The sequence below is a fragment of the Eurosta solidaginis genome, chromosome 1, assembly GCF_040869045.1.
Source record: "Eurosta solidaginis isolate ZX-2024a chromosome 1, ASM4086904v1, whole genome shotgun sequence".
NCBI classification, from domain to species: domain Eukaryota; kingdom Metazoa; phylum Arthropoda; class Insecta; order Diptera; family Tephritidae; genus Eurosta; species Eurosta solidaginis.
In genome coordinates, this window is record NC_090319.1 from 257,464,758 (window position 1) to 257,492,598 (window position 27,841).

Genomic DNA, 27,841 nt, shown 5'->3' on the forward strand with positions numbered 1-27,841 from the left:
ACAAATGCGGCGTGAGTGTGGGTGGCTGGAAATATTAAAACATTAGGGAGGGGCGCCGTCAATCAAGTGAAAGTTAGGCATTGGGCCTAAACATGCCGCCCCCCTTGCGGTACGCAACCTCACAGTCCTCCAAGGATCACCGACCGTAAAGAAGAGGAACAAAAAAATAAAAAACTTATAACTAACTTAACCTAACGACGGCCAGTCCGCCGGCTTGGCAGCACGCACGATGAGTTGCGTAGTGTGCGGGCTTGGTTGCGGATGCCTCGGTCATTCGCCACTTTCCCGTCTTGGTTAGAAGCCTGAGCCATGTTTGCCTAGAGCTAGGGATTGCAAAAAAGTAAAAAGATATATATGTTCATATTTCTTGCCGTTTATTACAAATTCATGGGAAATGAACAAGCATAGAATTTTGTATGAAGAAAATTCAATAAAAAATAACTTATTGTAATGATACAGGATTTTAAACGCACATCTCCATTGTGAATTCATACAAGTGGCGAATTTTTGATAAAACGTTCACAATAGTGAACAGCGAGTGAGTATTAATCTGTAGTTTGATTTTCTGTATACAAATTTAAAGGAAAAGCTGATTTGAAACAAATGCTCAATTCATGGCACTTCAATTTAATAACGTCGAACACAAGAAAAAGAAACCTTTCTTCCATTCTCTGGCCCTTCGCGACAGCCGTCCTCCCTGTCAGCTATGATTTGCCACGTAGGTATGGCAATGGAGGGATAGAAAGATTTTTCACTTGTACGAAGTCACAATGCACACCTCTTGCGAATGTGTACAACAGAAATTCAATAAAAAATAAATAAAAAAAGAATAAAAAGTGTAAAAATTCCTGTATTTCGGTCGTTACCGAACATTTTCATGTTAGGCCTTGGTTGTGCCCGAGAGTACCCAACCGAAGATGGTACTCTGAGCCAGCAAAGGGCCAAACGTGGTGGGCAGAATCCCTGGTAATATTATCTCCGCATATACATCTGTTCCTAGGATGAGGCGGATCGGCGCGGATGCATGGAACTGCGGATCCGCAAGACGGAGATGTGCATACGGGGATGCGATGGCGCTGTCGACGCTGGTCGTGGGGGCCATTCGCCGAAAATTGGACACGACCGCCGCATGGGTTGCAATTCGTTTATTTTGACCGTGTCTTCCTCGTATGCGTAGTAGGCATCCTGCTTGCCCGCCAATGGTGCCGGTAGGGAGTTGGAGCTCCCGGGCGAGCTCATCTGCGATCACGGTGGTGGGGGAGCATCCGTCGATTAAGGCACGGACGAGGTGTAGCCGCCCCCCAGCTTCTATCTTCACGACCGCGGTGGGTGTGATCGCTACCGTTGGTATCATGGTGGCGGTGGCCGCTGAATGCAGGGCTACGAGCCCTGATCGAAAGGCGGACACTGTGGTGAGCTGCAGCGGGTTGCATCCGTGGCTTCGATCTTGTGGCTGATGTCGTTGGTGCAGGCGAAGAGGCCTTGTCTCCGCTCTGCGGTTGCGCGAATATCGTTTGCGTTGGGGGTTCCTGGTTTGCCGGCGAAGAGACCGGGTCTCCGCTCGGCCGTTATATGTATGGCGCTGTGCTGTCGCTGTCCCTTGTTGGAGCCGTTTCCTCTCGTGCTGCAGAAGTGGTCGAAATGATTTGGCTGTAAGCGGTATGGTCGGGCGAAGAGACCGCGTCTCCGCTCCGGTTCGGCTGGAATCTCGGTTTCGGGGTGGACGGAGAGGTCCAGTCTCCGTTCCAGCGTCCGACGCATATAAAGAGATTGAGTCGTCTATCCGCTCTCGGGGTGAATCTAGCTCCTCTTCCACTTGGACGCTCCATGGCTTGGAGCGGGCTTCTCGTAATAGCTGCTCCTCTTCGTCGATCGAGGCGATGTGCAGCATCGTGTGGTGCTTCTCGCCGCACCGTTTGCATCGCCCTTGGCTTGGGCACGCGTTAGAGCGGTGATCAGGCGCCAGACAGTTTCCGCAGTAGCTTTCGCGAATGGTTACGTAGAGGCGCTCTTCTGGCCTTTTCGCCCGAAAGGTTGGGCACAAGCGGATAGGGTGTCGCTCAAGACACACTCGGCATTCCGATGAATAACGCGCTGCGTTCGTGGCAGCATTACGTTTCAAAGCGGCAAAACGACCCATTTTCCTGAAAGAAGTGCAATATGTTTGACTGGGTCGAGTCATTCTCGAGATGCAGGGGCGAATGGTCCCTAATTGTACTATTGAGATTTGGGAACTTTTATTAGGGCGTGCATAAACATCTGTCGCTGCAAAAAAAAAAATATTCATATGTGGCGCGCATTATGTGCATGGCCTCTTTCCCCGCACGTTATGTGCCTGGGTCTTTAGTGCCTTATTTTGCTAATTTTGTGTCACCCGGTAGCGTTTTAGTTAGCCACGGGCACACTAATGCTGAAGAAAAATTAGCATTTAGGATTTTCGGTTCGCACATTCTGGTACCGAACCGGATAGAAAGTGTGTAGCGTGGGTTCTTTTGAGTCGCTGTTATTTGTGTTGTTGATGCTAAAAACCAACAACTTCCCTGCCCGCCACAAAAAAATGTTTGGACAGCAAATTGTATGCTATGTAAAGAAAAAATAAAAAGATCTTCGTTTTGGACGAAGAGAACAATTTGTAGAATGAATCATTTTTTTTTTTTGTTTTATTGCCCTTCGCTTATTTCTTCAACTTTTCCCCAAGTACGCTTATAGTCCCGTTTTATTGATGGCCTTTAGCAAACGCCACGGTTCCCGAAGGGTATTTGGCTCCGGTACCGATTTTTCCGGAAACGGGTTTTTGGGTACCCGTTTGCATCTTATTATGCATCCCTAATATAATGTGCATTTAAAACTCGGCATATATGTGTACATACGTTGGTGTAAGTATATGGACAGTCAGTGCACGGACCTTACCGCATTAGTAGATTTTTTAACTTTTCTTACCCCTTTTCATTTTCTACTACTACTACCACCGAGGCCCAAAATCTACCAGTTTTCAGTATTTTCGCATTGAAAACAAATACTGTGATCATTTTGTAAACGTATTTAATTGCTGAGCAGAACCAGCTAATATTAGGCGGTTACACTAACCCCCCCAACGAAATTTGGACAAAGGTGTGCACAAATGCAAAACGGAAATAAATTTGTTTATGAGATAAATGTATTAACTGAGCACGCAAAATATTTTCGGCGCTTTTGTCATCTTTGTGTGTGTGAATTTAGGAGTAAGCTGTGCCGCTACACATTTACATGGATTTTGGTTTTGTTTTCAAAATTTCCCTTTTTTGTTGAAAGCGTTATTTCCGTGCACTGTGCTTCATTTTGTTTTGATAAGCGATGAATTGTTTTGTACGAATAAAAACGGTCGCTTTTGTTTCTTGGAAAAAAATCTCTTAACTTCCATTACCATTTTCATATTCCGTCTACCAACATTTTCATCATGTAAAGTCCGCGAACTGGTATAGCATACCAGCAGCAAAGGCAAAAAGAAAAAAATACTCGCGAACATTTATACATACCTATGTATATCATGTAAATTCCACTGAATTGAAACAAACGGGACATAAATTGGATAACTTAAACCGTTTTCTCATTCTTCTACTACGGCGCGTGGCTGTAGTGCTATTACATTGTGGCGTTGGAGAAAAAAAACTAATAGTAAGTAGGATTTAACATTTAATTAAAATAGGATATTTCATCTATTTCATTTATTAATCAATTTTCTTTTAATTTTAGGTTTTCTCCAGCGTTTAGAAGAAGCAAAAATGGATATCATTCAAACATAGATCATAGTTAACCTCCTTTTCCTGGAGTGAAACGATACTGCCGACAATTAGAGCAATTGAAAATCTCCTGTGAAAAGGAGGTTAACCATGATAGTGTAGCACAACTCCACGCCTTACCTAATCTTTCTATGTACTCATTTGGTGCTGTACGCGAAACACTTTTCATTGCTTTAGCAGCACATAAAGCGCAACAGCTCGAACGACTAGAGATATCTGCTAGAAATTGCTTAACCCACGACCGTGCCAAAAGCTGCAGCAATTGTGCAGCCTTATTTGTCCAAGTAATGACAATCTAAACGAGGGATGTCTATTCGAATGCGCTGAAAGTTTAAATATTTTGGAGCACATTGATATAAGAAATTGTCACGCTGTAACAAAGATCGGGTTCTTGTACTGTTGCGCCGTTGTACACACCTCAAAAATGTTAAAGTTGGACAGTGTGCAGGGATGAACGATGGTTTCGTGTTCGATGCATATGACAGGTTGAAACAGTGTATTCGGGAGTTTAAGGAGCAAGCACTGCTTTATGTCGCAGGCACAAGACTGCATGAGATGGTAGTAAAGAATATATACGATTTCGAAATATGACGTTTATTGCGATTTGCGCTTACAGAAGCGACTTCCTAGTAGAGCGTTAACGAAATGTCGTGATTCCCACTAAAGGCGGATAGGCAGCGCTTACCGCATCATGTGCTTTCGACACGCGCGTAGCGATTCTGGACGTTGCTTAAATAAGAATTCCCTAAAGCCCAACATATAACGTTCCACATAATTTTCCAAACCAATGGTGCGTGCATCAAATATTCGAAGCAACCAACAGCCCTGGCAATTTTATTTTAGATACTTGAAATGCTACAAAAAAATGAGGTTAGGAATAATATATTCTTTTAAGGAGGAAAAAAACACGAAAAATGTATTGGAAGAAAGGGCAATTGTTCCAAATTGGCGCATAGCCATTTATGACAAATATTTTTTTTTTTTTTTTTTTTTTTTCATGATTGCAAGAAGCTTGAGGTGGCACGTTTCAATTCACCACAAGGGCTTTACTTTCTTGATGATGGTATGCAATCGAGTTACAGTGTCCACGTTAGTTAAGTACACGAGTTTGCAAGGTTATGGGTTGGATAGCTGGCACAAACGGAGAAATAATATTTGTTGCTGAACCAGATAGCAATAAGCTTACAAGTTTGATCATCAATTTTTACGCCCGAAAGCTTATGTTAGGCAACACGGCCATAAATATCGCTAAAAAGAGGCGACATACATTTTAAATGCGTTTAAAACTTTAGCCAAACGTTTCAGTAAAATTTTTCTGGCATCGCAAATTTTTTAATTGAGCCGAAGAGGTAAAACATCATTTTCAGATTCGCTTGATTTGGATTCCCCATGTATTTTTTTGCATTTTAGAGCACAGTTCAGCCGATTTCTTTTCATCAGTGCCCTATATGTTTAAAGTAGGATATTATTTTGATTGAAGATCATTCTGTGGGTTACCATCGGCAAAAACACGCTGCACCCGGTTGAGGTCACTTTGTTCCGAATGTCCTGGTACGGTACGCGCACCCAAATTGTTGTCCAAGCAGATGCTGGTAGTGTATATCAGTGCGATTTTGAACACTTTTTAATGCCGATTTAACCAGGTTTCACTAAATGTTACAGGAACCTTTACACCGACTGACGGCCGAAAATGTTCCCGAAGGAGACCATACAAGGCGTAAAGATAACGCAGGAGCACGCAAGCCAGCATACAAATATGACTACTATAGGAAGGAGAATCATGGGTAAGCCATTAATAAATTGAAACATCATCAGCGTCAACCTCTACTACTGTCTGTCTGTCTTAGAAAAAAAAAAAAATTTTGTGTTTGAGTGAAAACGAAAAATGTTTTATTCGCAATAAAAATAAAAGAAAGGTGTTTGTAGGATATTCAAATAGTTGCACTATTTCATTCCAATTAGATATAGTACAGAAAAATAAGTTGAGGTGGTTGTGTAAAACAAAACCACATCGGCGATACACAACTGTGCAGACAGCTTGCTATGGCACGCCCAATTTATCCAAATCAGCAGAAAATTGCTGAAAAATTGGTTATAATCAATGATCGTGGCCTGGGAATATTAACACGTATTTACAATATTAAAAAAACATGCGGCGATACTAAATCCAAGCCAGGTTTTCTATCAGACAAATCAGTTATTTAATATGTGCCGCAGATTTAAGATGCATACTCGGCATCGATTAATGGAATTGCATAACCAATAGCCTTTAAAACTGCAGACAGACCTCTGCCACGATGTGTGCGTATACCCTTCCAAAGCGGCTTCAGCTAAGGCAGCAATTGCCAAAGCTGAGGACTATAACCTAAAACAATATAAAAAAAACGAATTCAGAACCTCAAAGTTTCTTAGGGCCAAAAATAACGGCATATCAGCTCATATTTGCAAGGATCAAACAAATTGATAAAAACAAACTTTCCGACACCCTCTGAATATAAGCTTCAAATTTAGGGGCGAACCTTTGTAACTAATTTCGACCCAATCTTGAGCCCAGCTTTAAGAGTAAAAATTAGAGAGCGTAAGGAAACCTGATATACCACACACTAAACACAAATATCTGAACTGCATGCTTTCAAATATTGTCTATTTTAAAATATAAAATTCTACTGAAACTAGCAAGAATATTGAGAGCGGTTAGAATCTGTAACGTAACTGGCTTTTGGTGGTAAGTCGGAGGTGGCATGCGGCATGGTTGCAAGCCCCTGCTAGCTCGCCGAATGGGGTGGGTTTTGCACACCCTCCTTACCTGCAGTTACCTTTACAAAAATAAGAGTGGTTCATGCCTAGCTGAAAAGAAATAAATAGGAGAATTCTAAGGAAAGTAGGAGGAGAAGAAAAGGTTGAAGGCCTGTCCTGTCAGGTGGAGTCTTCCCACCCTCTTCAGCGCAGCTTGCGCTGAACCATGGGCGCTGTGCTGACTCCTCTTTCCTTACAGCGCCCCCAAACCTGACGTCCGTCTAAGTATTCATATGTCACTCAGCCATTTCTCCTCCGTTATCCTTCACCCACCGTAGCGCGCCCAAAGGCAAACCACACACCAAAAATTATTCTTACCTCAGCCCTGCATTTCAATGAAGATCACGTAGTTCAAGGATACATTCTTCAGGTGTTTATTTACAAACGATTCTCTTAAACCTAAGTATATTCTAGTATAAGTAATCCTATCTCTACGATTAAAAACTCCAGAATAGATATTCACAAATAGCTATTTCATAAAAAAAATCCCATACAACTCGGACTCAGCAAAAGAATAAACTATAATAATCCGATCTAATTGTGTTTCTTTTAGTCTACTTAATTATAAGTCTTGAAGGCAAATCCAGTTTACAAAGTGTTTTAAAACAAAAAAACTGCTACCACTAAGATATGTCTTAAACTATGGCTTCTTTCACACAGCCTTTGTATAGTTTAATTATAACCTAACTGACCCAAAAAAATTTAACTTTCATTCTTACTATCCTATAAATATCGCCCCATCTTGATGTTTTCGTTTGCACAAGCAAACCTAACGAATCTAAAAGATACAATTGCTCTTAGCCTAACGCTAATGCGAAATTGCAAATTTTTTATATGTGAAGGATTACTGACCTGCCACAAAATGCATGTGAAACTGCGGAAATAGGAAATAATAATAAAAAAACTTGTTTTGAAAAAAAACTAAAATGTATAAGAAGAAAAGGAAATACGCTCAACGAGATCGCTTTTCTGGTGAGCTTATGTTTATGTATGTTTGTATAATATTTTTTTTTTTCTCAGCTACAATGCATGCACATACATCTATTTTCTTGCTCTCGCTGCTAATCATTCAAAATTCATAGAATTAGGAGCGCCTAGCTTAATCTATGTGCATACATAAGCGCATATATGTTTTTATGTTTTGTATTTGCACTCACCTGGTCACTCCGTCGCTCTGGTACCGTCGCTCTTGAGCACCTGTTGCTGAAAAAAGTAACTCGAAACACATATGCTAATATACATACATACATACATACATAAAGGGAGCGTGGTCACTCCGCTCTATCACCTATCATTAACTTTGGGACATTAGTTTGTGAGACTTGACACCATGTGGTCGCGATTGTATGCGCTAGCAGTAACGTGTCGTCTTATTAACAAAAATCGGAATAACAAAATTTTAATGTCAAAAAAACTGCCAAGAATAAAAAAAAAGGTGGAGGCGGCCAAACACGGGTGGTGTGTGTAGCTAATGTGCGTCTTGGAGCCGCGAAATCGGAAGGTCCTTACCAAAGGTATTTCTTGTTTGGTAAGCAAATATGTGTTTCTGGTGTGTTTTTTTTTCTTCTTTTTTTTCTTTTGTGGGGTTTCTGGTTTTGGGGTTGAATTATGCCCTAGCAATCATAAAGGCTTAGATCCCTAAAAACGGGTCGAAAAATAGTTTAACCTAAGACATGTGCTTTGGCAAAAAAAAGGCACAAGAAAAAAGGCAAAAAAAAAAAAATAATGTGTATATGGGCTAGTAACAAAGGCAAAGAAAACCCAAAACAAAAATAGGGGCAAATACCAAAAATAGCGAAATGAAAAAAAAGGGAAGACGTGAAAAAAATTCTTACGAAATCGCTGGTGAGATGAAGTAATTAACTCCAGCGAGTGCAAAAAAATGCAAAAATCAAAGTGAAGATCACTTCAAAAGGATTTACTTCGCACCTTTTACCGATGTGTCCGCAACAAAAATCGAAAAACGAAGTCGAAAGAAAATTTCCAATATTTAAAAAAAAAACAAAAAAAATTAATTAAAGGGAAACTAATTAAAAGCCTAGGTGACTTTCTTCACCCCTTGTACCTCAGCTACCTACGCCTTTCCAAAACCTCTCTCTTCATACGTATAAAATCAAACTTCTTTGCAGCTTTAAAGTATTACATACAAATATAAAATAAAAAAAACTTATAAACTAAACCACTTCCTTCGGTGATTTTTGGACTGGACCGTCTCCCGGGGTTGATGCCGCTAGTAAAAAAATGTCCGCTTCCTGATGCGTGTCTGGCGAAATGAGTGTTGTTGTTGTTGCCGTCACCGATTTAAAAAAGTTGTGCTTCCTATTAGGTATTTGCTCTACGGCTGTATCGTATTACCTGGTGTTGTTGTTGTTGTTGCCGTCACCGACTTTAAAAAGTTGTGCTTCCTATGAGGTATTTGCTCTACGGCTGTATCGTATTACCTGGTGTTGTTTCTGTGTGTTGTGCGAGGTGACAGTGGGCGTGTGCGGTACATACCAGTGCGTCGTTCAGTTGTTGTTGTTTGGTGTTGAGCGAGCTGATGGCCCTTCCTTCCTCATGGATGGGATGTGAACTAAAACAAAAAAATACAAAGAAAAGGTCCTAATTAGGTTTATATAAATGTATATCCGCCTCTACTATACGCGGGCACACACAAAAAAATTATTTTTTTCTTTGTCTGCTTGGATTTCCGTTGCTTGCATCGACATAAGCGTGTCTAGCAGCAAGGGTTAAAGCAGTTGCGGGTTTCATTTGCCTTGCTTTAACGTTAGGGACTGGACAGTCCATGCCCCTGTTCGTAAGCCAAGGGAAACACCTAGCAACAAAGAGCACGGATATCACTTACCTTTATATCGGGCCTATAGCCGTGACAATACCTGGGGAGGATTCCCCTCACGCTCCTGGGGCTGCCTGGGTAATTTTAGCGCTTCGCGTTTACTTATTTTGCACCCGCACTTTTAACGTGAATTTATACGCGCACTTAACTTTCACTTGGACATTTTTTTTTTTTAATTTTTTTTTTTTTGTACTACTGTGTTTTGGTATCACTACACTTCGCACTTGCACAGATTTATTGAAACTTTGGCCCGTTGCCTTGTCTCACTCCCTTTTATACCTACTGCTGGGGCATGGAACGTTAAGTAAAAAAAAAAAAACGGAAAATTTTAACAAGTACATATACAAAATACCTATCGGATTTCCCGAATTCACACGTACACAATCATACACCCACACACTCGCACTAACTAGCTTTTAGATGTAAATCATACGTGTATTTTCCGTAATGTTGCTAAGCCTTCTGCAACATTGTGGCTGCTGCAACCGTCGTGCTGCTAGCGCCTTTTGTTTCTGCCACCTGCATCAATCCTACTGCGTTTACCATGGACACATGTTGCCTCTCGCTTATGCCCGTGAGGTAAAAAGCTGGCGTTACAGGCTCGCAACCGCCGATGGTGCCTGCACCATGGAGCGAGTGCGTAAAAAAAGTTCAACGCAGCCGGCAACGTGTGATTCCCCCGCTTAATGTGTGGCCTCGACCCACGCCATAATGCCGGGCCTAATGTTACCATCATTACTAACCTCTCTAGTTATTCCTTCCTTCGCATGTGCCTGGGTTAACTCAGTGTGCTTCCAATTCTACCTCTTATACTTTACTTAAACTATACCACAGACAACTTAGATACTCTACGTGCCTAGCAGTAACAATATATTACCGGTAACACGATAAAAAAAATTGTATAAAAAAATCACAGCAAAAATTAAAAAAAGATAAATAAATAAAGCGATCGGAAAATACCACGGCAATATGGTAAAAAGGTATATATACTAATCAAAAATATATAAATAAGGGCTTAAAGACACATACACAAATAAATAAATAAAGTCAATCGTAAAGTAAATAAATAATACATTGGTCAAGAGATATGTACATACGAAAATGCGACAATTAATAACAGACAAAACAATTAAAATAATATGACTGTAATTAGGACAACATTAAGCAGACGGACTTGCTACAAAGACACAACGGACTATTTTGCAAAGATATCCTTGGCGTGGTATATCCCCATTCGTTTACCATTTATGTCGCCTAGCTCGTACATTGAATTTCCAATGACCTTCAAGACGAGACACTTAATATTCTTCGGGGCCAGTTTAGCATTATAGCTCGCTATCTGCGAGCTTTGCCTAAAGTTGCGGCGGTACACCACTTGTCCGATTTTGAATTGCACTTCTCTAGATCTGGCGTTATAAACCTTTGCGTTCTTGTCATGGGCCAACTTCAGCTCCTTCATGATCTTATCTCTAATCATTTGCATTTTCTCATCCGTCGTCAAATCTCGCAATCTCCATCTTTTAAGGCTCCGAGCTTACGATACAACTCATACGATGCTGCATGCTGTACCATGGGAATACCAAACGCTGCGAAATATGGGGAACTTCCTATACTGGTATGTACCACACTGCGAAGAGCGAAGGCGGCATCACTGACGTGTTTGTCCCAGCTTCTCTGGTTTTCTTTGACGTATGACCTTACGATTTGTAACACCGATCTGTTAACCCTCTCTGCAGCATTCCCTTGTGGTGAATAGAATGCCGTCCTTATGTGTTTTGTACCATATTTTTTTAGGAACGAAGAAAATATCTCGGAGACAAACTGTTTTCCATTATCCGAATGTATGTATTCCGGAACACCAAATACATGGAATACCTCCTTTTCTAAAAATCGAATAACTTCAGCTGAAGTGGCTTTACGCATCGGTTTTAAGAAGACAAATTTAGAGAAGTGGTCAAGACATACGAACACAAACACATTACCCTCTGACGTACGTGGATACGGACCCATAAAATCGATAAATAAACGCTGAAAAGGTCGCTCAGTTAGATGCTGCTTGCCCATATGAGGTTTATGAAAAAGATTTTGCGTTTTGTTCACTCTACAAGTTTCGCACTCGCTGATATGCATCCGGACATCAGTCACCATACCAGGCCAGTAATATTTCTGTCGTATTCGTGATAAGGTTTTATGAATTCCACAGTGACCAGCAGATGGTGAGCCATGGGAAGCTTCCACCAAGCCTCCCCGAAGTTCAGTCGGTACCCAGAGTTTCCAGGCTTGGTCCTCCTGAATATCGTCCCCCCTAGAAAATTGCGTTCGTTTATAAACGTATCCGTCCGAGATGCACAGTTCTGGCAGTCTGTGTAAGTTGTTTGTCAAGCTTTTCCTCAGCTCTTCATATTCGTCTGAATTGAAGCTGGGTGAATCCATGTCGATGTCTAACAGTCGGCTGTTCATGTCGATCTCGTCCATGTCCATACGTGACAGTGTATCCGGTACTATGTTTTGTGCGCCACTGCGGTGTTGTATGTCGAAGTCGTACCCCTGCAGTTTAAGACTCCAACGTGCGAGCCGTCCCGACAAATCCTTCTGGTTCATCAACCATTTGAGGCTCGCATGGTCTGTTATGACGGTGAAGGGTAACCCTTCGACATATGGCCGGAATCGCTTTACGCTCAGCACTGCCGCGTAGCATTCAAGTTCGGTTATACTGTAGTTGCGCTGAGCCTTGTTAAGCTTAGCAGACATATACGCAATTGGCCGCTCATTTCCGTCGTCGTCTAGTTGGAACAGCACACCCCCTACTCCGTCGGTTGACGCATCGCATTGAATATAAAACCGTCTAGAGAAATCAGGATGGGTCAGTACTGGGGCTGATATCAAACTCTCCTTCAAGCGCTCAAAACCTTTCTTTGCATCGTCTGTCATTGTAAATTTTTTTATTCGGTCTTTACTGAGGCAATCGTGGAGCGGCGCTGCAATTGTCGCGTAATCCTGAATAAACCTGCGGTACCAGCCCGTCATCCCTAAGAACCGCCTAAGTTGCTTCGGCGTTCTTGGCTCGGGGAAATCCCTCATGGCGGTCACCTTGTTGGCATCCGTGCGAATGCAACCATTGCCAACGACATATCCTAAATACCTGACCTCCTTAAAACAGAATTTACTTTTTTCAACATTTATCGTCAGTTTTGCATCGCGCAAGCACTTAGCGACCATTTCTAGCAGACACAAATGGGAAGGGAAATCAACTGAGCACACAAGCAAGTCATCTAGATACACAAACACTGATTCACGCAACGAGGCTGGAATAACTTTATCCATAAGTCGGCACATTCTCTGCGCTGCATTACACAACCCAAAAGGCATAACTTTAAATTGATATAGGGGCCGACCAGGTACCGTGAACGCTGTCTTTTCTCGAGATTTCCGCTCCAGCGGTATTTGCCAAAAAGCGTCTTTTAGATCTATGGCTGAAATGTATCGCGTGGTTTGCAACCTACTCAAAATTCCCTCTATATGCGGCAACGGGTAAGCATCTTTTATTGTACGAGCATTCACCTTCCTTGCATCTAAGCATAACCGATTTTTCGTTCCTTTTACCACTAGGGAGACTGGCGAACTCCAGCTGCTATTGCTCTCTTCGATTACTCCCAATTCCAGCATTCGATCAAGCTCTGCATATATCAATTTCTGGATAGCCGGCGATATTGGGTAGAATCGTTGCTTCACGGGTAAGTTTTCATCAGTAACCTCGATTGTATGCTCCTCTATATCAGTTTTGCCAAGCCCTAAAACTTCGAATGATGGAAATTTGGCTTTTACTCGCTCCAGGGCTTCGTTTTTCTCGTTGGAAAGTTCGTGTCGTACTGCGTCAAAGGACAGATCACCATCGGTGGGTACGAGCTCTGTCACACCGTACTCATTCAGACTCACATTCACACCTCTACTAACGACACTCATCCCGAAGGCCTGCCAGAAATCCACTCCCAAGTATACCTCTTGTTGTAAATCGGGCACAATTAGGAACTCCAAATCCCTCACGGTATTATCCCACAAAACAGGCAACGTAACAACCCCAGTGACCGCAGTTTCTCCTCCGTTCGCCGTCCTAACATTTTGACCCCTTATTGGCATTATCTGGTTCTCCTTACCGCATAACAAGTTGTCTGCGTTCCTACCAATACAGCTTGCGCCTGCCCCTGAGTCTAGCAATGCTAACACTTCGTGACCTCCGATCTTGGTTTTCGCAAAAAAACGATTATCCCCTTTGAGCGTTACTGTTGTTGAAACGATCTTGTTCTTAATCCTTTTAAAATTTTTTCTCTTTTTTCTCATTTTCTTAATCTTAACATAGTTTCTATTTTTCCTTTTAGCTACTATTTCCTCACTAAAGATTCTCCTACGTGCTTGTTCATATTCTATCTTACGTTGATGCAAACTCTTCGGTTGTTTCTCCTTTTCCTTCGTTTTACATTTCTCTTTATCTAAATGAAAATTTTTAGGAATTATAGTTTTGTTTCCGGGTTTCCCTGATCCTGGTATAAGTTCCCGGAAATCTCTGCCAGTTTGTGGTTTCCCTTATCGGACTTGTACACACAAAACGACGAATCTCCTCCACACGCAAAGCACAACATATTATGGAACGAGGACTTACATCTGTGGGCTTCTGCCGGGTTTTTCATGTAATGATCCACCGGCATGCCACAAGAGAAACACAGCATGAGATGGAAAGGTGAAGGACAAAAGGATTTTACACTGGACTTAGACGGATCACTACAAATTGACGAGGAAGCATCCTTTCTGTATTGACTTTGTGTTGTTACTGGTACTTTCCCATATTGGGTTTTATTAATTGCCTCGACGCTTCTCCCTATAACCCCACTCTCCTCAAAGTCTATTTCGCTGACCTGTTTGGACCTGCTCTTGTTTTCTCTGATTAGCTTTTCTGCCCTTTTGCATTCTGCCTTCAACTCAGCAATCGTTTCTATTTTGGATGCAAATGTTAGGTTAGCTAGATATGGTTTCAGGTTTCCCCGGACAATGCCAATAAGCTCCTTTTCACTTATGCGCTTCCTCAGACGAAACGTTAAATTATGAATCTCCCCGTAAAATTCGTCAAAATTTTCGTTACTCTGTTGTTTTCGCTCCATTATTTCACGTATTATCTCATAGTCTGTTTCAGCGGTCTTAAAGTGGCATAGCAGTTCGGCTTTTAGTTCAGGATAACCAAAGTCGGGGTTTTCTGCATGGTCTTCGAGTACCTGCCAATACCACTTTAAGGCATCGCCGGTTACCAGGCAGTGAAAATCCGTGAACAACTGCTTATACGTGATTGCATGCTGTTCACGCATTTTTTCTACGCGAAAAATGAAGCTTTCTACACTCATACCTTTACTAGAACCGTCGAACTTAATATGCCACTTTTCAAGATCGATTTTCTTCCAGCGTCTGAATTCACCTGAAGGCGAAAAGTTTTCGCCCTGGGTCCTATCCGCTGCGCTGTTTCGCTCATCGTCCTCTTGCATAACGTTGGTCACTTCTGGCGTGGATGTGTTTCTTGATCGAGGTTGAGGTATCTGGGTAGGTGCGCCCACTCCACTCACACGCTTATTGAGGTCTGCTACAGCGGCTCGCAGGTGGTGAATCTCGCCAGTATACTGCGCAAGCAAATCCCCTTGTTGTGCCATCATCGCCATCATTCGGCTCAGCTGTTCCATTTGGGCATCTGACGAAACCGGCTTCCCACCTACGGCCCCCGCACCTGACGTCAACGGATCGTTGGGTGAGGCATTTCCCCTTCCTCTCTCGTCTGAATCGGCCATAGCGAGCACCTCCTCAATCTTCCGCGAAAAGTTAATAGTATCGTCGGTTCTGCTACACGAAAATTCGTCTGTTATTCTAATACTCGGCCTCTCTTGCCCTTGTGACCCGAAAACCCTAGCAGTACAGCGATTCAGTAAATCGATAGGAACGAAGTCAACGCGATGAGGTATCCCTGTATCGATTTGGGTAAATATAGAGCCAGCGATTTGGTTCTGGAGAGCCCTCGTCGTGCACCTAGTAACTCTACGACTTGTGTCGAATATGCCTAGCCCGCCTGGCACTATCCAATCAATCTCTTCTTCTTGTTCCATACACTCAGAATTACCGTCTTTCTCTTTATTTCTGGGACCGGAAAAATTGTATGCTCAACTATCTGGGAAAGCAACTATGGATCTTACCAAAAACTTACACTCCTCCCAGGTTAAAAGTCACCAGCAGGTATTAATCAATCGTAAAAAATATAACCCATGTATATGAAGACCACAAAATTCAATTCAAAAGACTTCAAAATTCGCCTTAAATGTATGGGTATAATTGAGTATAATTAAGTACAAATATATGCTAATAAGAGTAGGTATAGTTTTAAATAATAATAAAACCATCTACTTCCATATAAAAAAAATTGTAACCGCAACTACCGTAGAAAAAAAAATAAATTCACATAAATATAAAAAAAACAAGTAAGGAAGGCTAAGTTCGGGTGTAACCGAACATAACATACTCAGTTGAGAGCTATGGAGACAAAATAAGGAAAATCAATCTGGGGTAACCCTGGAATGTGGTTGTATAACATGTGTATCAAATGAAAGGTATTAAAGAGTATTTTAAGAGAGAATAGGCCATAGTTCTATGGATGAACGCCATTTAGGGATATCGCCATAAAGGTAGACCAGGGCTGACTCTAGAATTTGTTTGTACGATATGGGTATCAAATGAAAGGTGTTACTGAGCATTTTAAGAGGGAGTGGGCCTTAGGTCTATCGGTGGACGCCTTTTCGAGATGTCCCCATTAAGGTGGACCAGGGGTGATTCTATAATGTGTTTGTACGATATGGGTATCAAATGAAAGCTGTTAATGAGTATTTTGAAAAGGAGTGATCCTTAGTTCCATAGGTGGACGCCGTTTCGAGATATCGCCATAAAGGTGGACCAGGGGTGTCTCTAGAATGTGTTTGTACGATATGGGAATCAAATGAAAGGTGTTACTGAGCATTTTAAGAGGGAGTGGGCATTAGGTCTATAGGTGGACGCCTTTTCGAGATATCGCCATTAGGGTGGGCCAGGGGTGACTCTAGAATGTTTGTACGGTATGGGTATCAAACGAAAGGTGTTACTGAGCATTTTAAGAGGGAGTGGGCATGAGGTCTATAGGTGGACGCCTTTTCGAGATATCGTCATTAGGGTGGGCCAGGGGTGACTCTAGAATGTGTTTGTACGATATGTGCATCAAACGAAAGGTGTTACTGAGCATTTTAAGAGGGAGTGGGCATTAGGTCTATAGGTGGACGCCCTTTCGAGATATCGCCATTAGGGTGGGCCAGGGGTGACTCTAGAATGTTTGTACGATATGGGTATCAAACGAAAGGTGTTACTGAGCATTTTAAGAGGGAGTGGGCATTAGGTCTATAGGTGGACGCCTTTTCGAGATATCGCCATTAGGGTGGGCCAGGGGTGACTCTAGAATGTGTTTGTACGATATGGGTATCAAATGAAAGGTGGTAAGGAGTATTTTAAAAGGGAGTAATCCTTAGTTCTATAGGTGGACGCCTTTTCGAGATATCGCCATAAAGGTGGACCAAGGGTGACTCTAGAATGTTTGTACGATATGGGTATCAAACGAAAGGTGTTACTGAGCATTTTAAGAGGGAGTGGGCATTAGGTCTATAGGTGGATGCCTTTTCGAGATATCGCCATTAGGGTGGGCCAGGGTGACTCTAGAATGTGTTTGTACGATATGGGTATCAAATGAAAGGTGGTAATGAGTATTTTAAAAGGGAGTAATCCTTAGTTCTATAGGTGGACGCCTTTTCGAGATATCGCCATAAAGCTGGACCAAGGGTGACTCTAGAATGTTTGTACGGTATGGGTATCAAACGAAAGGTGTTACTGAGCATTTTAAGAGGGAGTGGGCATTAGGTCTATAGGTGGACGCCTTTTCGAGATATCGCCATTAGGGTGGGCCAGGGTGACTCTAGAATGTGTTTGTACGATATGGGTATCAAATGAAAGGTGGTAATGAGTATTTTAAAAGGGAGTAATCCTTAGTTCTATAGGTGGACGCCTTTTCGAGATATCGCCATTAGGGTGGGCCAGGTGTGACTCTAGAATGTTTGTACGATATGGGTATCAAACGAAAGGTGTTACTGAGCATTTTAAGAGGGAGTGGGCATTAGGTCTATAGGTGGACGCCTTTTCGAGATATCGCCATTAGGGTGGGACAGGGGTGACTCTAGAATGTTTGTATGATATGGGTATCAAACGAAAGGTGTTACTGAGCATTTTAAGAGGGAGTGTACATTAGGTCTATAGGTGGACGCCTTTTCGAGATATCGCCATTAGGGTGGGCCAGGGGTGACTCTAGAATGTTTGTACGATATGGGTATCAAACGAAAGGTGTTACTGAGCATTTTAAGAGGGAGTGGACATTAGGTCTATAGGTGGACGCCTTTTCGAGATATCGCCATTAGGGTGGGCCAGGGTGACTCTAGAATGTGTTTGTACGATATGGGTATCAAATGAAAGGTGGTAATGAGTATTTTAAAAGGGAGTAATCCTTAGTTCTATAGGTGGACGCCTTTTCGAAATATCGCCATTAGGGTGGGCCAGGTGTGACTCTAGAATGTTTGTACGATATGGGTATCAAACGAAAGCTGTTACTGAGCATTTTAAGAGGGAGTGGGCATTAGGTCTATAGGTGGACGCCTTTTCGAGATATTGCCATTAGGTTGGGCCAGGGGTGACTCTAGAATGTTTGTACGATATGGGTATCAAACGAAAGGTGTTACTGAGCATTTTAAGAGGGAGTGGACACTAGGTCTATAGGTGGACGCCTTTTCGAGATATCGCCATTAGGGTGGGCCAGGCGTTACTCTAGAATGTTTGTACGATATGGGTATCAAACGAAAGGTGTTACTGAGCATTTTAAGAGAGAGGGGGCATTAGTTCTATAGGTGGACGCCTTTTCGAGATATCGCCATTAGGGTGGGACAGGGGTGACTCTGGTATGTTTTTGTACGATATGGATATCAAATTAAAGGTATTAATGAGGGTTTTAAAAGCGAGTGGCCCTTAGATGTATATGTGAAGGCGTTCTCGTGATATCCACCAAAATGTGGACCAGGTGATCCAGAAAATCATCTGTCGGGTACTGCTAATTTATTTATATATGCAATACCACTAACAGTATTCTTGCCAAGATTCCAAGGGCTGTTGATTTCGCCTTGTAGAACTTTTTCATTTTCTTCTACTTAATATGGTAGGTGTCACACCCATTTTACAAAGATTTTTCCAAAGTTATATTTTGCGTCAACAAACCAATCCAGTTACCATGTTTCATCCCTTTTTTCGTATTTGGTATAGAATTATGGCATTTTTTTCATTTTTCGTAATTTTCGATATCGATAAAGTGGGCGTGGTTATGGTCAGATTTCGCCCATTTTTTATACCAAGAAAAAGTGAGCTCAGGTAAGTACGTGGGCTAAGTTTAGTAAAGATATATCGGATTTTGCTCAAGTTATTGTGTTAATGGCCGAGCGGAAGGACAGACGGTGGACTGTGTATAAAAACTGGGCGTGGCTTCCATCGATTTCGCCCATTTTCACAGAGAACAGTTACCGTCATAGAATCTATGCTCCTACCAAATTTGAGAAGGATTGGTAAATTTTTGTTCGACTTATGGCAATAAAAGTATTCTAGACAAACTAAATGAAAATGGGCGGAGCCACGCCCATTTTGAAATTTTCTTTTATTTTTGTATTTTGTTGCATCATACTTATATACAGTAAAGATATTAAATTTTTTGTTAAAATTTGAATTAAAAAAATTTTTTTTTTAAAAAGTGGGCGTGTTCTTAATCCAATTTTGCTAGTTTTTATTTAGCACATATAGAGTAATAGTAGTAACGTTCCTGCCAAATTTCATCATGATATCTTCAACGACTGCCAAATTACAGCTTGCAAAACTTTTAAATTACCTTCTTGTAAAAGTGGGCGGGGCCACGCCCATTGTCCAAAATCTTACTAATTTTCTATTCTGCGTCATAACGTCAACCTATCTACCAAGTTTCGTCGCTTTATCTGTCTTTTGTAATGAGTTATCGCACTTTTTCGGTTTTTCGAAATTTTCGATATCGAAAAAGTGGGCGTGGTTATAGTCCGATATCGTTGATTTTAAATAGCGATCTGAGATGAGTGCTCAGGAACCTACATACCAAATTTCATCAAGATAACTCAAAATTTACTCAAGTTATCGTGTTAACGGACGGACGGACGGACGGACGGACATGGCTCAATCAAATTTTTTTTCGATCCTGATTATTTTGATATATGGAAGTCTATATCTATCTCGATTCCTTTATATATGTACAACCAACCGTTATCCAATCAAACTTAATATACTCTGTGAGCTCTGCTCAACTGAGTATAAAAACAAAAAAAATTAATTAAAGGGAAACTAATTAAAAGCCTAGGTGCCTTTCTTCACCCCTTGTACCTCAGCTACCTACGCCTTTCCAAAACCTCTCTCTTCATACATAAAGTTGTGCTTCCTATTAGGTATTTGCTCTACGGCTGTATCGTATTACCTGGTGTTGTTGTTGTTGTTGCCGTCACCGACTTTAAAAAGTTGTGCTTCCTATGAGGTATTTGCTCTACGGCTGTATCGTATTACCTGGTGTTGTTTCTGTGTGTTGTGCGAGGTGACAGTGGGCGTGTGCGGTACATACCAGTGCGTCGTTCAGTTGTTGTTGTTTGGTGTTGAGCGAGCTGATGGCCCTTCCTTCCTCATGGATGGGATGTGAACTAAAACAAAAAAATACAAAGAAAAGGTCCTAATTAGGTTTATATAAATGTATATCCGCCTCTACTATACGCGGGCACACACAAAAAAATTATTTTTTTCTTTGTCTGCTTGGATTTCCGTTGCTTGCATCGACATAAGCGTGTCTAGCAGCAAGGGTTAAAGCAGTTGCCGGTTTCATTTGCCTTGCTTTAACGTTAGGGACTGGACAGTCCATGCCCCTGTTCGTAAGCCAAGGGAAACACCTAGCAACAAAGAGCACGGATATCACTTACCTTTATATCGGGCCTATAGCCGTGACAATACCTGGGGAGGATTCCCCTCACGCTCCTGGGGCTGCCTGGGTAATTTTAGCGCTTCGCGTTTACTTATTTTGCGCCCGCACTTTTAACGTGAATTTATACGCGCACTTAACTTTCACTTGGAAATTTTTTTTTTTTAATTTTTTTTTTTTGTACTACTGTGTTTTGGTATCACTACACTTCGCACTTGCACAGATTTATTGAAACTTTGGCCCGTTGCCTTGTCTCACTCCCTTTTATATCTACTGCTGGGGCATGGAACGTTAAGTAAAAAAAAAAAAAACGGAAAATTTTAACAAGTACATATACAAAATACCTATCGGATTTCCCGAATTCACACGTACACAATCATACACCCACACACTCGCACTAACTAGCTTTTAGATGTAAATCATACGTGTATTTTCCGTAATGTTGCTAAGCCTTCTGCAACATTGTGGCTGCTGCAAACGTCGTGCTGCTAGCGCCTTTTGTTTCTGCCACCTGCATCAATCCTACTGCGTTTACCATGGACACATGTTGCCTCTCGCTTATGCCCGTGAGGTAAAAAGCTGGCGTTACAAATCTTCCCAGCCAGCATTTTTTGAAAATTTTGATCAAAAAATATTCAAATATCACACCCTACGATGATCAAAAACGTTCAAATTTAAAAGCATTTTCTGTTCGAATATTAGCGTATCGTCGGGAGAAAAATGTACCATAAATGTGATTATTCTTGAATAATCATTTATGATTCATATTTCGAAACGCTTTTTATTCATATTTGATATCATTGTAAAATTGAGCTTTAATTGTTTTAGAGTAATATTTGACTGCTTTTCACAGTCATTTTCTGATCATATTCGTTAATATATTTCAATCGTTTTGGTTTAGATTTTTGACTAATTTTTGAATGCGATTATGATGCATTTATTCTTCATATCTCATTCAAAATAAGATACTACATAATAATCTTATTTCATCAGGGGAAGAAAGCATGCGGAAGTGAGCTATTTGAACCACAGGTCACTCGCAAACAAACCTGACCGATATTCACCTGCGACTACAACATCCAACACCAGCTATGATCGTCAATAACTTAAATTACGATACGGTACGGGATGTTGAAGACATATCCAGGTACATATGTCAAGAGAGTTTCACCTACCTAATCAAACAGCTCACAACTTTTGTATTGTCCAACTATTATGTATTATCTGGGAAGGTGGAGCAATGGTTGGGGAAATCTTCGGGCATGATCAGCAGTTGCATTAAATTGTCTTGAAGAATGTCTTAATAATAAAAATTTTATATACATATTTTTTCTGAACTTCATGATTGAAAAAATGTGTGTATGTGAAAAAAAAATAAGTTTTTCAATGAAAAGTAAAATTTTAACAAGTATAAACTCATTATTCAGTTAACAAATATAGTCAGAAAAGTTTCAGAAAGCTGAATTAAAAATGATTATAAATGTTTGATCACCTAAAGTAAACACACATGATTCAAATATGATTCCAAAATGTGATTGAAAAACTATATTCAGATTTTGTTCATCGAAAGGTGAGCATATTTGATCATTCCTTTTGTTGACTTTTATGAAATATTAAAATTTAATCATCAAAGGACTTCAAAAATGATTCCAAAACGTGATCGAAAAATGATTTTCAGCCCCTGATCATCAAAGGTATTCATATTTGATTATTTCTTTTGTTCAATGGTATGATAACTCATTATTTAGTCAGAAAGAAGAATCAAATTGTATTTATATGTAGGGAAATTCAAAATTTAATCATCTAAATGCCGTGTGGGTTGGAAATCGATATGAAAAGTTTGATGTTTGAAGTCTGAAGTTTTTTTTTTCATTGGAAAACTCAAAATTTATGAGTTTATTTATTTATTTATTTTATTTTTTTTCTTTTTTTTCACAAAAGATTTTGGGGATGGGATGAATTTTCATAAATTCTGTTGGCCGAGTGCCTTTGGCCGAGTGCAGATGCATTATGTGGCAGATCATGGATCTGCGTTAGGGTTCTGATTGGCCTCGTTTCGGTGAACGAGAGCTGGGTTATGAAATTTTGAAAATTTAAAAAGATTATGGGCCGAGTGTCTTTGTTTTCTGTGGCAGACCGAGGGTCTGCGTAAAAGCTTTCCTGGTATACTCGTTATGGAATAACGAGTGAGTGGGGAGATTTCTAATGTCCTCGCTCGGGGTGAGCGAGTGAATTTGTGGGATATTTTTTGAAAGGCGGGATGTGGAGGAACGGGGGGATTGTTAAGAGAGGCTCTTGGTCCTCTCACAATCTATCTCCGTGGGAAGAAGGATCACTTTGACCAAAGGTCGTCTGACTTGACCCTTCTCGGTTATGAGGTCGACTACACGTACCCGGTTATCTTCGCCGTGGTGTACGTTGATGACTCTACCTAACCTCCATTCGTTGGGAGATAAGTTTTCCTCTTTGATGACAACTAGATCATCCACTTTAAGATTTTGCTTTGACTGTTTCCACTTCACTCGTTTTTGAAGTTCGGAAAGGTATTCGCTTTTCCAACGACGGCAGAAGGTTTGATGGAGGGCCTTGAGCTTCTGCCATCTGTTTATTATGCAGGCCGGGCTTTCGTTCACATCCGGTTCTGGCGGCGCCAGAAGATGGCTGCCCGTTAGGAACTGTCCTGGGGTGAGTGGTTCCAGGTCCGTTGGGTCATTCGACCCTGGACTGAGTGGGCGCGAGTTGAGGCACGCCTCAATCCTGCACAAAATGGTTTGGAACTCCTCCATGGTGTACTTATGGGGAGATGCGATCTTTTTGAAGTGGCTTTTGAATCTCTTCACTCCCGCCTCCCACAAGCCGCCCATATGTGGAGCGCCAGCGGGAATAAAATGCCAAGTTAATGCTTGATGGCTTTACTTGGAGACTGTTTTGTCTCGGCTTTCTGCCAGGAAGGCTTTGAATTCCGATCGTAGAGATCTGGAAGCTCCGACAAAGTTCGTACCATTGTCGGAGTAGATGTTCTTCGGACATCCTCTTCTCGCGATAAAACGCGAAAAAGCCGCGAGGAAGCCTGGGGTACTAAGGTCACTAGTGGCTTCTAAGTGGATGGCCTTAGTGGAAAAACAGACGAAAAGGCATACGTAGCCTTTTGACAGTCGACATCCCCTACCGCGGTAGCTTTTGATGTCGAAAGGCCCCGCAAAGTCTACCCCGGTATTGGTGAACGCGCGGGTAAAAGTAGTCCGTTCGCATGGAAGGGTCCCCATAAGTTGGGACTGTGCCTGCTTTCGGTGAATAATGCAGGTTTTGCAATTGTGGATGATGGCTCTGATCATGGTCTTGACATTCGGTATCCAGTATTGGGTTCGGATAAGACGGAGCATGAGCTGGTTCTCGCCATGAAGGGAGTCATGATGAGCCATCATAACGGTAAGGCGAGACAGCCTACAATTGTAAGGCAAGATAATCGGATGGCGCTCATTATATGACATGTCTTTTGAAGCCCCTAGACGCCCCCCTGTTCTAATAATATCATCTTTGTCGATATATGGGTTGAGTGACAGTATTTCACTCTTTCGATCGATAGGTTCCCTATTTTTCAATTTTAAATATTCTGTCCCGTAAAATTGTTTCTGGCAGACTCGTATTAATGCTTGAGTCGTTGCCTTAATCTCATCGGCTGAGATTATACACGACCTTTCGTGGAACATTGCTTTAGTTTTTGGGTGAGTTCGTTTATAAAATCTCCTAACATAGGAAAGAACCTTTAAAGCCCTGGGTAAATTTGAAAAACGGTCGAGAATATCTACCTGATCTACCCTTGTCGTGGCATATGTTTGTGCCCTCTTCTCCTCAACGGACGTTTTGTATTCGGTCTCTTGTGCTGGCCAGTGGGAATTGTTTTCTTGCAGCCAAGAAGGTCCCTGCGACCACAACGAATTGTTGACCAACTCTGATGCAAGTAGGCCTCTGCTTCCTAGATCCGCTGGATTAGATTCCGAGTCCACGTGAAGCCAGTCCTTGCTACCGACCATATCGATGATCTTAGTGATTCGGTGTGCGACGAAGGTTGACCAGGAACAGGGCGGCTTTCTTATCCATGCGAGTACGATGGTTGAATCCGTCCAGAGGTGAACTTTTGCTGGTCCCAGATGAATGTTTCGGAATATTGATTCCATGATTTCTGCAAGCAGCACGGCGCCGCATAGTTCTAAACGTGGTAGCGAGATGGTTTTCACTGGGGCTACTCGGGTTTTGGCTAGCAAGAGATTTGTGAAAATTTTATCGTCCCTTTTTACGCGCATGTATATAGCTGCTGCATATGCCTTTTCCGATGCCATGTATTTCGATGTCGTCCTCGGGCGTAAAATTTACCCATCGCGGTATCCTAATGTTATCTATTTCGTTATAGTGTTGGGTGAAATTTTCCCACCGTTCTAAGGTAGTTGGGGAGACAGGTTCGTCCCACCCGGTGCCCTCTAACCAGATATGCTGCATTAGTATTTTTGCCACTATGACCACTGGTGCAAGCCAGCCTAAAGGGTCGAAAAGTTTGGCTATAGCGGATAGGATTACGCGTTTGGTGATGTTCTCGCCACTCTCTAAAGCTCCTGCGGTGAAGTAAAACATGTCTGAATGCGCGTTCCATCGTATTCCGAGTGCCTTCACCGAGCTAGCCTCTTCAAACGCTAGGAAGTCCTCGCTGAGCAGATCCGTTTTGGGGATGTCCTGAAGGATTTCCTCACAATTTGATGTCCACTTGCGCAATGGAAAGCCAGCTGAGTGTAATGCTTCGCGAATCTCGTTTCTTGCTCTGATGGTTGACGCTATTGTATGTCCTCCAGATAAAACGTCGTCGACATACATACTTTCTCGTAATATACCCGATGCTATTGGGTGCGTATTTTCTACATCATCAGCCAATTGTAGAAGTGACCGTATCGCGAGGTAGGGGGCGCAGTTTACACCAAATGTGACAGTCTTTAGTTCGTAAAGACTGATGGGTTCGTTGGGGGATGTTCGATGGACAACTCTTTGAAATTTGGCGTGATTATCGGTCACCCAAATCTGCCTATACATCTTTTCTATGTCGCTATTAAAGACAAAGCGGTAAAGTCTCCAACGTAGAATTAAAATAGGCAAGTCCGCTTGGAGTACTGGACCTGGGTGGAGTATGTCGTTTAGACTAATGCCATTTGCCGTCGGACTTGACGCGTTGAAGACGACGCGCACCTTGGTAGTGGTACTTTCCGCCTTTACAACGGCGTGGTGGGGCAGGAAATAATTATCCGAATCGTCGGATGGTATATTATTCTTAATTTTTCTCATATGTCCAAGTGTTTCGTATTCTGACAACACCCGAACATACTCTTTTCCAAAATCTTGGTTTTTCAGTAATCGCCCCTCATTTCTGAAGAATTGTGAACATGCGCGCTTTAGGAACGGTCCTAATTTAATATTCTCAGGGTAATCCTGCCTGAATGGTAGCGAGACTGTATATCTTCCACTTTCATCACGTTTTGTTGTGTCCTTGAATAATTGTTCACAATACCTTTCTTCTTCATTAAGCATTTTATTTTTGGGAACATTTTCTATCTCCCAGAAAGCTTTTAATTGGTTGTCCAATGCAACCTCGTTATAAAATGACATGATGCTCTTCGTTGGACTCGGTGCTTCGATGCGACCGGTTAGTATCCAACCGAACACTGTCTCTTGGGCCAAAAGTGTATTTAGCACATTCTTTTTCAGACCGCTCAGTATAATTTGGGGATATATGTCTCCTCCAAGTATGAGGTCTACGTCTTCGTTAATGTAGAACCTCTTGTCTGCCAACACCAAGTCTGGGAATGCCTGCATAGTCATGGCGTTGATATGGCAGGATGGAAGATTCCCAGTGAGTTTGGCTAGGACTAGAACGGGTGTAGTCAGGCTGAAGCAAGCATCCACTGGTGAACGTAATTCAATTTTGGATGCCTCTTTCACCTGAGCTGACACCGCATTTGTGATGCCTGAAACTTGGGCATGCATTTTCCTCGCTGGCAAATTGATTCTGCGTTTCAGTCTTTCAGTTATAAAGGAACATTCAGACCCTGAATCAATTAATGCCCGCGCGGAGAAGTCGGTACCATTATGGTGAATGTGTACGCGAGCAGTTCCTAATAGCACACCTGTGCTGGAATTCGTATGACAGGATGTCACATTTTTGTTCCCGTTTGAACCTGGTTTTTCTGTTTCCTGTCTCGCTAATGCCTGTCTAGAAGTAGAGGGCCTATTATCGTAGGAGTTTTGGGGCGGGTTGTAGGTGGTGTTTTTCTGCAGGGCATCCGCATGCAGGAGTGTATGGTGACGAGAGTGGCACGTATTGCAGTTGTAGGAACTGGTGCATCTGGTCACTGTGTGTCCTGGGGATAGACAATTCAGACAACCACTTGTAGATTTTATGAATTTAATCCTTTCTGGAGGGGTTAACTCGCAAAAGCGTGAACAGTTTCGTAATCTGTGCTCTGCGGACTTGCACATTTTACACATTGCCTTTGACGTCGGTCTGGATACCTTTGTTTGAAAGGCACCAAGTCTTTTCGTAGGGGGTTCTGTTGATTGTCGCGACGCGTTTGGTTTTTGCACTTTCGAAGTGGCATGCCCTGTAAAACCAGACACTGTTTCAAGTGTCTGAAACCGATTAGACAGGAATTTATCCATATCCTCCCACTTGGATATGTCCATTTTATGGTCTATACTTTGCTCCCATAGAGCCAACGTGCTCTCTGGTAGCTTGGTTAAGCAGAGATAAGTCAGGATTGCATCCCAATTGGAAGTGTCAATTTTGTGGCATTTGAGGGACGAAATACAATTATTTATATCATTTTGCAGCTTTTTTATTGAACTGCCACACTCACTTTCTACCTTTTTTAAGTTAAATAAAATTTGTGGTTGTGTGTTAACTAAGATACGTTTGTTTTCGTATCTTTCACACAAGTTTTTCCAGGCCATCTCGAAACCTTCATTTGTGAGGGGGCATTTTTTAACGATATCTTTTGCTTCGCCCTGCGTTTTGTTGTTGAGATGGAATAACTTTTCCACCCCTTTCAAGCTGGAATTGTTTATATAAATTGCCGTGAAAAGGTCGCGAAAAGTTTGCCAAGACAGATAATCCCCTTTAAAAACTTCCGTGTCGCAAGCAGGGAGGCGAATTTTATGCGCATGAGGTTCTTGCTCAGGGTTGACGTTCTTTTCATCCTTCTTGTATTTTTCTGCCTCAGCAGATATAGACGCTGAACATCGCACGTAGATTGCGTATGCTGCCTTTTGCTTCTT

The 27,841-nt window shown here is 41.9% G+C and overlaps 1 protein-coding gene across 2 annotated transcripts in view; it reads left to right on the plus strand.

Moving 5' to 3' along the window:
* The first annotated feature begins 4,795 nt into the window (after window positions 1–4,795).
* LOC137237158 (dachshund homolog dac-1-like) overlaps window positions 4,796–27,841 on the plus strand; it is an 88,007-nt gene continuing 64,961 nt past the window's right edge. Inside the window, exons 1-3 of one of the 2 annotated variants that reach the window (XR_010948850.1) lie at window positions 4,796–5,128; window positions 5,190–5,371; window positions 5,423–5,563. The gene's annotated coding sequence lies outside the window, so the exon portion shown is untranslated. The remainder of the gene's footprint in view (window positions 5,129–5,189; window positions 5,372–5,422; window positions 5,564–27,841) is intronic. The other variant, XR_010948849.1, reaches the window with a different exon arrangement.